This window comes from Nicotiana tabacum, chromosome 1 (assembly GCF_000715075.1).
Source record: "Nicotiana tabacum cultivar K326 chromosome 1, ASM71507v2, whole genome shotgun sequence".
NCBI classification, from domain to species: Eukaryota; Viridiplantae; Streptophyta; class Magnoliopsida; order Solanales; family Solanaceae; genus Nicotiana; species Nicotiana tabacum.
The window spans coordinates 25,864,968-25,875,875 of record NC_134080.1 but is presented as its reverse complement, the minus strand read 5'-3'; the positions used below and the strand labels follow the sequence as shown (position 1 = coordinate 25,875,875).

General features: G+C 34.5%; 1 long non-coding RNA gene across 1 annotated transcript; it reads left to right on the top strand.

The window, feature by feature from the left end:
* Positions 1–2,760: 2,760 nt before the first annotated feature.
* Positions 2,761–4,948, top strand: LOC142179948 (uncharacterized). Its single transcript, XR_012708322.1, has 3 exons — positions 2,761–2,879; positions 3,811–3,869; positions 4,496–4,948. It is a non-coding gene; the product is annotated as an uncharacterized LOC142179948 (long non-coding RNA).
* The last annotated feature ends 5,960 nt before the right edge of the window (positions 4,949–10,908 follow it).

Here is a 10,908-nt window from a genome sequence, read left to right as displayed (position 1 = left end):
AGTTATAGGAAATTTAAGTATTGGTGGGCAATAAGATAAGCCAAGTATTCATGCAACAAGTGGCATAACGACCAGGAAAAGTGATTGCTTACATTTAAAGAACGCTGAGAAGGCACGAAAGGAATTATTCAATTAATGATCCAGAGTTAATTACATTATGAATTCACTTAAGACTTCAAAGTTATATTCATGCAGCATATATGTTGACATTCATACATCTATAGGAGACTCTAGTATAAGTTAAAAGAAAGATTAAGTCCACGTCACCTATAAAGGCTTGAATTGTTAGAAGATTATATCATGAATGCTACATAGAGTCCAGGAAAGGCTAATGTAATAGCTAATACCCTAAGCTGAAGATTGGAAGATAATATAAGCTTAATTAAAGGCTGAGAAGGAAGAGGAAGCTCGAAAGTTACATCACGAGTCCGATTGTTAGACCCAGATGATTATAGAAATCATGACTCAAACCATAGCAGGAACACTTTTAATAGCAAAGGTATAAAAGAAATAGTACAACAATCATATTCTATAAAAGCTCTACGATAAAGCAATTAGAAGAGTATCAGCCTCATAAGACGTTAATACGAAGCTCCCACCAGATTGTGTATGCACCAGGGTTGCAAGTATTATAGTAGAGCTTTAAGGTATGGATGTGAATTCCACCAATGTAGAAGGGAGGTTATGAAATCGATAGAAGATACGGTGTAAGATTTAAAGGTAAGTATGGTAAATGTGAGTGAGTAGGTGATAATAATAGGTAAGGTCTCAGGATTAAACCTATCAAAACTAGAGGGCTGATGCTTTCTATGAGCTATAGAAAGCTTGATACACTTTGAATGAACTCGGAGGATTTTAAGAACAGGAGCAATTAGAAGATATTGAATATTGCCCTAGTAGTAGAATAAGGGTGTAATTGTGATAGTTAAGAGAATGACGTTTGGGCCTTCGATTGAGTAATAATTTATAGAAAGGGGATTTCATGGATGGAACGGTATTAGAATGCCCCCGTAAGATGAATACGTTGGGATGTTATGAAAATGCAGTTATTGAAGTATAGTATCGTCCCTAGGTTCATCAAGAAAATCACTTCAAATGTTCCCCAATGAGACACGAGCCTTAGTGACAATGTATTACATCCGAGGCGATGGTTAGAGTTAGTGAAAGACAATGATGTTTATATTTTATATCATCCAAGGAAGGGGAATGTAGTAGTCAACGCCCTCAATCATAGATCTGTGTGTAGCCTATCATATTTACAGGCATAGAAGAGTGAGATAGATTGTGAGATTCATCTTCTAGCTAATCTTGGAATTCGATTACTAGATGTAGGTTGTACCAGAGTTACTACTTAGGACATGGAAACCTCCTCTTTAGTAACTGAAGTGAAGGAATGCCAGTATGAAGAACATGCACTAGATCATTAAAGAGATACAACCCCTCAAAAGGAGAAGACACTATTTGAGATTACAGGAGATGGAGTCCTCAGATATCGAGGTCAATTATATGTTCCTAATGTGGCAGGGTGAGATGGAGTACTCAGATATTGAGGTCGATTATATGTTCCTAATGTGGAAGGGTTGCACCGACAGGTTATGGGACAAGCAATGAGAAAGTAACCTAGAGTTATGTAGCACACCTCGGTAATAATACCAAGGCTATAAAACGAAATATAGCAATAGTCGTACATTCAGCAAAGTACCAAGAGAAGAGCTTAAGTATACCTATATATATGCCCAGAGGGACATCATGTCATAGTTCTATATATGTATTCACAAAGTGAAGCCAAGAAATTGGCAAAAGGCTGGAGGAAAAAAAGGAGAGAAGAGTCGTGCATAAAAGGACATAGTCATATAGGATATATCATAGAAGGTAGTCGAAGTTACGAGATTGGGAGAACTCCGGCCATAATTCGCGAGGTGAGAATAGGACTAAGGGGGGGGAATTCCCTGGTTTCTAAATTTATTCACAGAACAATTGTCTAGATAACAAAGGACAATATTAAAGTATTCATAAGAGCCATATGGCATGAGAATGAGAAGCGCATCAGTCAACATTCGAGGACAAATGTTCCAAATGGGGGAATAATGTTACAACCCATATTTTTGTATGTGAAAGTACGTCGTAAGTCCGTTGATGTAAGCTCAGAAATGAGATCCTCTTAGAGAGTATATAAAGTGATTTTACGTCCCATATTTTTTTGCAAGCCTTTAAGAGTTAATATTAAAGGATAAATGTTTATAAGGGTACATGTTGTTACACCCCGTACTTCAGACGTTACTATCATTATAAGATTATCTGATGTAAACTCAAGAAGGATAAAATCCTTCTACAAGAATAAGAAAGGTTTACCGAAGTGTTAAGTAAGTTAAGATGAATATGAGACTTATTAACCATGATTGAAATGAGTTTAAAGCCATGATATGACTATATATGATGTTTGTATATGAAGTATAAAGTTTGAGAAAAATAGGATTTAAGTTGCGGAAAAACCAACTAAGGATTTGCCTTGTAATAAAGCTTTTTGAATAATAAATTTTGTATGCTATATGAGGTCTTTTTGAGACATATTATATACCAAATTGAAGGTCTTGGAATGTAGTTTCCAACGCTCTTAACCATTTTCTCATACACTATCTGGATAAAAAGTTATAAGTGTTGGAAGACGAGCCAATTATAGGGTGCCAAGTAGCACCTTTTGACTTTTCAACCAAAATGGATATTTACCTTCCTATGTCGTCTCATTCTTCATAATTCCAGAGAGCTCGACCAAATAAGACCCCTAACCTCACCTTTAAGCTTTCCACAAAGTTATCCAACAAGATTATCGTCCGAGGCACGAAATCACGAAGCAATAACACTAGAACAATCCCCACGACGTAAGTATCGCTATATAACCTCTCTTTTTCTTTGTAGTTTGAGTTTTGGAAGGTATTTTGAGGTTAATAAAAATTTCTAATTTCTGGTTTCAAGCTCTTAAACATCAAGGAAGATTGATTAATTTATTTCATAATAGTTAGAACTCACGGGACGGTAATCGGAAGTAGTGAGTTCGAGTTATTTGATTTGTAATAGACTGTTTTGTGGGTTGTTTCGTGTAGCTTTTGGTCTGTATATTTTGCTGCCATTTAATGGAGTTTTGGAAGAAAAATTGTGTGTATAAACACTACTTAATGGCGAAATGATGGATTAGTCATTCTTTGTAATATTTTCGGGGTGTTGGACACTACTATAGTCGTCAATTTGGTATGAATTGATTGGGGTGTGTTGGGTTGTTGTAATCTAAATATAACATGGATTTCGACTTTCATCCACTGTAGGAGGTAATTATATTGTGTTCCTACAGGCGCTTAAGGTTATCTTGGCATTGGTTAAGTTAAATAGATGAACTAGACATGAACTAGTGAATAAAGTTGCTAATTAAGAATAATTGAAGTTGTGGATCATTTTCTTTGTTATGGATATATGGTATAAGGCTGAAATTATTGATGAATGACTTCATTATCATGTTAATGATACTATTAAGTTAAAGTAAAAACTCTATAAAGGATGATATGGGGTATACGAATTCCAATTGGAGCTTGTCGCTCGTCGTAAAATAGTTATGACTTGTTGTTATTTTATGGTGTCTTGTTATTGATAATTATGTATTGCTGGATTTCTTTGGTAATTGTTGTTGGTATATGGTATTGGAGGAGGCTCTTGTTTTAGGGAAGATGTTGCCCGAATTTATATAAACAAACTACAAGTTTAAGTTGCAGATTTAACCTTTATTCAACACTGATTTTTAATCTCCTTATGCAATGGTAGATTGGGTTGAGTTGTTTGAAGAGTAGCTTGGAAGGTATTAAGGACTCACCATGGTTAAGGTATGTTAAGGCACTTTCCTCTTTCTTTTGGCATGATCTAAAGTGAAATGAATACGCTATTTCATAACGGATCTACTCCTAGAAACTAAGGTTTCCCATGTTGTTCTTTCCTTATAAAATTATATTAAGCAAGTATGTATGATCCTTGAATCCTATAGAAGATCATATTGATGGTATGATGTCCATAATGTTAATCGAAGGTGCAACGACCTTAAGTCACTCCAAAAGGTTTAGAACGTGATTCCATGAGTATAGCGTGCATTATATATATCATCTATTTTACTCTACCGAGCTGCGCTATAGTAGGTCGGGAACGACACCTATTGTGCAACCACTGATCAGTTGGGTTTACCGAGCTCCATGTGGCCGGGTACGATTCTACCGAGCCTTATGATGGCCGGGTACGTTTTTACCGAGTCCTCTTTGAGGCCGGGTACGATATGATAATGATGATGCCCATAGAGGCGTATGTTTTTAAAAGTTTATGTACATATATGTATAATGCATTTCATTTAGTATCCTCCAGAGGCACTCAGATGTTACAGGTTGTATCTTCTCTATCTCTCTTTACATTAATGTTCTTGTTTATGCTTTCGTGCCATACATACTCGGTACTTTATTTGTAGGGACGTCCCTTTTGCCTGGAGACGCTGTGTTTCATGCCCACAGGTCCCAATTGATAGGTTGACATTCCTCCTAGTAGACTATCAGCTCAGCGGAGGTGTTGGTGCACTCCACTTGCTCCGGAGTTGCCTATTTGGTCAGTATGCTTTGGATATGTATTGATTGATATGGCGGGACCCTGTCCCAACCTTTATGATTTTATGTACTCTTAGAGGCTTGTAGACAGATGTCGGGTTTATGGATATTTGTATGGCCTTGTTGGCCTATGTGTTGAGTTTACACATGGTCATGTTGGCCTTATAGGCCCGTATATCACATGTATAAGTTTGTATATCATGTTGGTCGTCATATGTTGAGTATTCCCTTATGTATTATTCTTGTTATCTCGTGATGGGTTTCTGGCTCATTTACTCAAGATAGTATAATAAGAAAGATATGTTATGTTGGTACTTGGTTGAGTAAGGCACCGGGTGCCCGTCGAGGCCCTTCGGTTTGGGTCGTGACATTTTCTTTGATAGATGTGAGTCCTTAAATTATATTTAATCATGAGATTCGAATGTGTGGATTCTACTCTATTGTTCTTGTTGTGAGGGCACATGATTTCACGAGGGATAGGTAACGTTATTAGACTTCTCTATGATGTTGGGTGCTCAAGCCATGAGTGCATATATTACCTTATTGTATGTTATGTATATATATTACCTTATATATTTTCTTGTAGTATATATTGTATGTTATGTATATATATTATAGCTTATAAATAATTGCAAGTTAAAGACAAAAAAATATTGCAAAAAGATATTCAAGGGCATGTCTTATAATTTTTATTACCAAAAATGACATATCTTTCTTAGTCTTCCTCCCCCCAATGGAATGAGCACAACAAGGTACTAATACCACCATTAAAAGGGAAAAAACTAAAAGAAGATATGCCAAAGTACAAGTTACACCATAATCTACATTGTATCTCTAACAAATTTTATAAATCCTTCAAGGTTCGGAGGAGGTTGCGTTGGTGGTGGTGGAAAAGAAGTTTGTTCATCACCACTTCCGGCGAAGCAGCATCCTCTACAAGTTCCGCCATCATTTCTTCATAAGCTTCATCTATCGTCGGTTGTGATTCCGCAATTCCAAAGTTTCTTCTTTCCGAGCGGATCCAATCTCTGAACAGTACAGATTTTTCCAAGCTCTCCCTCATTGACGCTCTATGATCACCTATTTGAAGTCTTGATTGATTGAAAGCGTTCTCTGATGCAACAGTTGAAACTTGAATGGATAAAATATCCCGAGCCATCCTTGCAAGAACCGGAAAATGTTTTTCCCTTGCCTTCCACCATTCCAAAAGATCAAAAGTGCCATCTGGATTTTCCTTTTCAAGTCCCTGCGACATATAAACTTGAAGCTCATTTAGATATAAAGTTTCATCATAATTATCACCTTGAGAACCCCTGAACTCCATCCAAGATTTAAGTGCTTTTAAGCCCGCAGTTCTTTTAGACGATTGTGAACTAGACGAAGTAGAGGTTGGAACATTTGGCCTAGCATGCTCTAAGGCAAGTTGATAATCATTATAAATTGTTTGAGCATTAATTTTAATTGAGGCTTTTACATCTGCAAATGTAGCAAATTCCTCATTTGAAAGATCTAAAGCCTTATAAATATTTGAGTACCAAAAATGAGGACCTCCTAATTTCATTGTAGGATTTAACATTGCAGCAACACCATAAATAGGAGGGATAGGGAAAAAATATTTTTTAAACTTTTCTTTCATTGCATTTATAGCAAGTTGATAAATTTCCCCACCCTCCAAAAATTCAACAAACAAATCACATGGTGCTGCAATATAAACTAAACAGTTTGAAATAGTCAGATAATATTGCCCAGAAAATGCATTTGTAGCAATTTGAAAATGTTCTAAAAAATCTATAAGAATTTTAACATTCGTCCAATCTTGAGTAGTAAGCATTTCATCATCATCCTCACCGCCTACCCGAGTATTAAACGTTGCATTAATTGGGTTTCTATATTCAAATGCAACTACTAAACTTTCGTACATATAATTCCATCTAATCGGGCAAGGTTTAGGAACCTTTCTTTCTCTAAGGTCATATTCATCACATTTTTTAAAATATTCTCTTAGTCTACTTCTACGGTTTGAATAAAAAAGCCAGTTAAGAGCCATTCTAACCTTTTCAATTTCTAAATTTAAAATTCGCATACCATCACCGACAATTAAATGATAAATATGACAAATACATCTAACATGGAATATATTCCTAAATACGGGATTTAGTGTTGTTGTAAGTATGCTTATAGCACTAGTGTTACTAGAAGCATTATCCATAGAAATTGCCATTATTTTATCTCTAAAGCAAAAATATCTACAAATATCTACAACAGTGTTAGCTATAAACTTACATGTGTGACATGAATTAATTATTCTATACGCAATAATGCGTTTTTGCATTGTTCACTCCTCATCTATCCAATAACTTGTAACAGTTAGATAATCACAATCATTACCACTTCTACCAATATCAGTAGTAATAGAAATCCGATTACTTATATGAGTAAATAAATACCGCAAATATTGTTCATATTCATGTTTATATTTATAAATATCGCTTTTAACTGTTGCGCGAGGCCAACCTTTATAAGTAGGATTAAAAACTCATCTAATATAATGCACTCAATTAGGATTAGAGGGAAAAGAATAGGGTAAGCACATAACGGTAACCATCTTTGCTAATTCTTCACGATCTCTATTTGGATCGTAATATAAAATACCTCCAGTCACAGTGTTAATTCCTGGTTGAACTAGATTTGAACCTGTACTAGGGTTAACATCAGAATCTACATGTGTTCCCTCTAGCTGCGCTTTCATTTGTAAATATCTAGCTTTATCTCTAGCGTGTGTTTTTATGTGCCTAGTCAAACTACCCGTGCCGCTACGGTCTCCAGTATATTTATGCGCCAGTAATTTCCCACATGTTTTACACTTAGCTTTATTTTGTTCTCTTACTTGAGTAAAAAAATTCCAAACTAATGATGTTTCTAGGCGTTTAGATGGTTGTCTATTAAAACTAGGGGTTTCTACAGGTGGGTCGGGCGGTACATCAGTTGGGTTATTAACAGGACTAGTAGGTGTATCATCTAAATCCGGTTGGGTTTCATCTTCATCCTCATTATCCTCATCATTTTCAAAGATAGTTTCATTAGGATAAAGAGCATTCATAGTTTCATCATCTAAATTTTGACCTGGTGCAACATTATGGCAAAATTGACTATCGGAAAATTGAAAACAGGGGTTATCACTATCAAGAATAATAGGAGCAGCAGGACGTCTACCAGGTCTGGGTCGGGGAGCCGGGGGAAGGGTAGTAGGTTGGCCACTACTTTCACCAATTTTAGCTTTACCCTTACCACCAAAAATATTTTTCAAAGAAAATGTCATATTAATTATAATTATACTAAATAAAACTAACAAAACTATAATATTAAAACTTAAGAGTTGGAACGCGTTTACCGAATTGTCGAACAACTTCTTGAAAATTGAAAATCGTTGAAGACTTGAATACTTCAATTCACCAACTTCACAATTTTTCACGAAATTTCAACAATAAAATAAGCAATTCTAGTAGAGAGATTGAGAGAGATTGATGAATTGGCGAGTAAAAATGAAAGAATGAGGGGGTATTTATAGTTGAGAATTGAGAAAAAGTGTAATTATATATGGCTATTTTCTAAACACCCAAACGGTCAAAATTGCAGCCCAAACGGCTACTTTTTAAATTTTGACCGTTCGATTTTTTTTAAATTTTTTTTTTTTTTTTTAAAAACTAACCGTTAGGCCCGGCCCAGGCCCGCCAGCCGGTCCCGGGCTTAGCGGTCCCGGTCTCGTGGGCTTTCTAGGAAGAACCGACCCGCCACGGGCTTTAAAGAACCGTTAAGACCGGCCTACCAGGACCGGCCCGTTAGGCCCATTAGGACCGCAGGCCCGGTCCGGTCCGGTTCAGGCCCGGCCCACCATACAGTCTTAACTCAAACAACACTTCATTACTACAACACTTAGATTCATACAAACATCTCATGTCTAAAAGCAGAGGATGGTGAATCACAGAACTTATGTTCCAACAGGGGAAGTTCATTTCTCTATGGAGTGACATCATTACTCTACACAGTACACACGAAGAATTTTTATACAACTATAATATCATACAATTTAAACACAATTTTTATACAAATTTTATACAATATATTTTTTGTATATTTTGTATCTGATTTATATATAGTAAAAACAAATTTCATACAACTAATTATATATTATACAACTTATCTACAATTTTCACACATTATTGCTACCTAATTAAATACAACTACAATAACATACAACTTAAATACAAAATTTATACAATATGTCTTTTATATATTTTGTATCTGATTTATACATAGTAAAAATAAATTTCATACAACTAATTATATATTATACAACTTATCTATAATTTTCATACATTATTTCTACTCAGTTGTATACAACTACAATATCATACAACTTAAATATAATTTTTATACAATGTTGTTCAACTTTTATACAATATTGTTCAACTTTCATACAATATTTAAATAAAAAAATATAAACAACAGAATACAATTTTACTACAATTTCTGCAGTATAATGTATGTTATGTCTTCTTCTTCTTCTTCTTCTTCTTCTTCTTCTTCTTCTTCTTCTTCTTCTTCTTCTTCTTCTTCGAGTTTCATTCTGAAATCCAGCCAAAAATCAAGTCAGCCAAAACCAAGTCTAATCCTTACCAAAACCCCTCAAAATTGAGATATAAACTCCGAACCATATTCTCAATTATTTGCAACAACACCCAATCTAAACAAATAATGATTTTTGGAAATCCAAATTCGAATTCAAAGCTTCAAAGCTTTTTAATGACTGTCAATGATGAAATTGTCGCTCTCTTTTCCTTTGCTTTACAATACTGAAATTTGGGATTGAGAGATAGAGACAGACGTAGAGAGAATTTTCAATTCTTTGCAACAACATCCAATTCAAACAAACAATATTTTTTGAAAACCTAAATTCGAATTCAAAGTTTCAAAGCTTTTTAATGGTTGTCAATGGTTAAATTGCTGCTCTCTTGTGCAAGATACGTGGGGGAGGGGGGTGGGATGTGGAGAGAGAAACGTGGGGGAGTGGAAGATATGTTATAGTAATTTTAGGATACTAATTGTTATCATTAATTCCCTTAAAATGTACATAAATGGTAAATAGATATATAAAATGTAATTATCGTAAAGCTTGATTAGGGAGGGTAATATAGTTTCATATAGTGTATAGGAATGTAAAAATCTCTTAATTTTTTAGTTATCGGGCCTAGGTTCCCAAAAGAGATTTTTTCTTTCCTATACCATATATGAAACCTTATTACCAAAAATGTGCATAGTTTCTAATTTACCCGCCCTGTCCACATTTTTTCTACAGTTATTATACCAATCATTAAATACTAATTAATAGTAGCTGAATATTCCTAATTTGTCGAGCTAAAATTGAGGAACAAAATATTCTAAAAAGATTTGGCGTAAATCAGATCAAATCATATTCTTCCAGATATTCCTATTTAGGCGCGCTACAATTATGGAAGTAAATATTCGTCCAGATATTTTCCACCATTGATAGCCATTAAAAGGCTTGAAAGCTTTGAATTCAAATTTGGGTTTTCAAAAATCATTATTTGTTTGGATTGGGTGTTGTTGAAAATAATCGGGAATATGGTTTGGAGTTTATATCTCAATTTTGAGGGGTTTTGGTGAAGATTAGACTTGGTTTTGACTGAATTTCAGATTGAAACTCGAAGAAGAAGAAGAAGACATATTGCAGAAATTGTAGATAAATTGTAGATTATTTGTATTCTGATTATAGATGCTTTATTTTATGTTTTCACAAATAAAAAATAGCTAAAACTCCTACAAATCTTTTGAAAAAATGCAATTATGTCAAAAATCACAATTATGCTACAATTGGATAGGAATTGGGATATAAAAATTCAATGTACCCAGTTTGTAGATATTTTGTAGATAAATTATAGATTATTTGTATTCTGATTGTAGATGCTTTGTTTTCTGTTTTCACAAATCAAAAACGACTAAAACTGCTACAAATCTTCTGCAAAAAACGCAATTACGTCGAAAATGCCAATTATGCTACAATCGAATGAGAATTGGGATAATAAAATTCAATATACCCAGTTTGTAGATATTTTGTAGATAAATTGTAGATTATTTGTATTCTGATTGTAGATGCATTGTTTTCTGTTTTCACAAATCCAAAACGACTAAAACTCATACAAAATCTTCTGCAAAAATGCAATTATGTCGAAAATACCAATTAAGCTACAATTGAATGGGA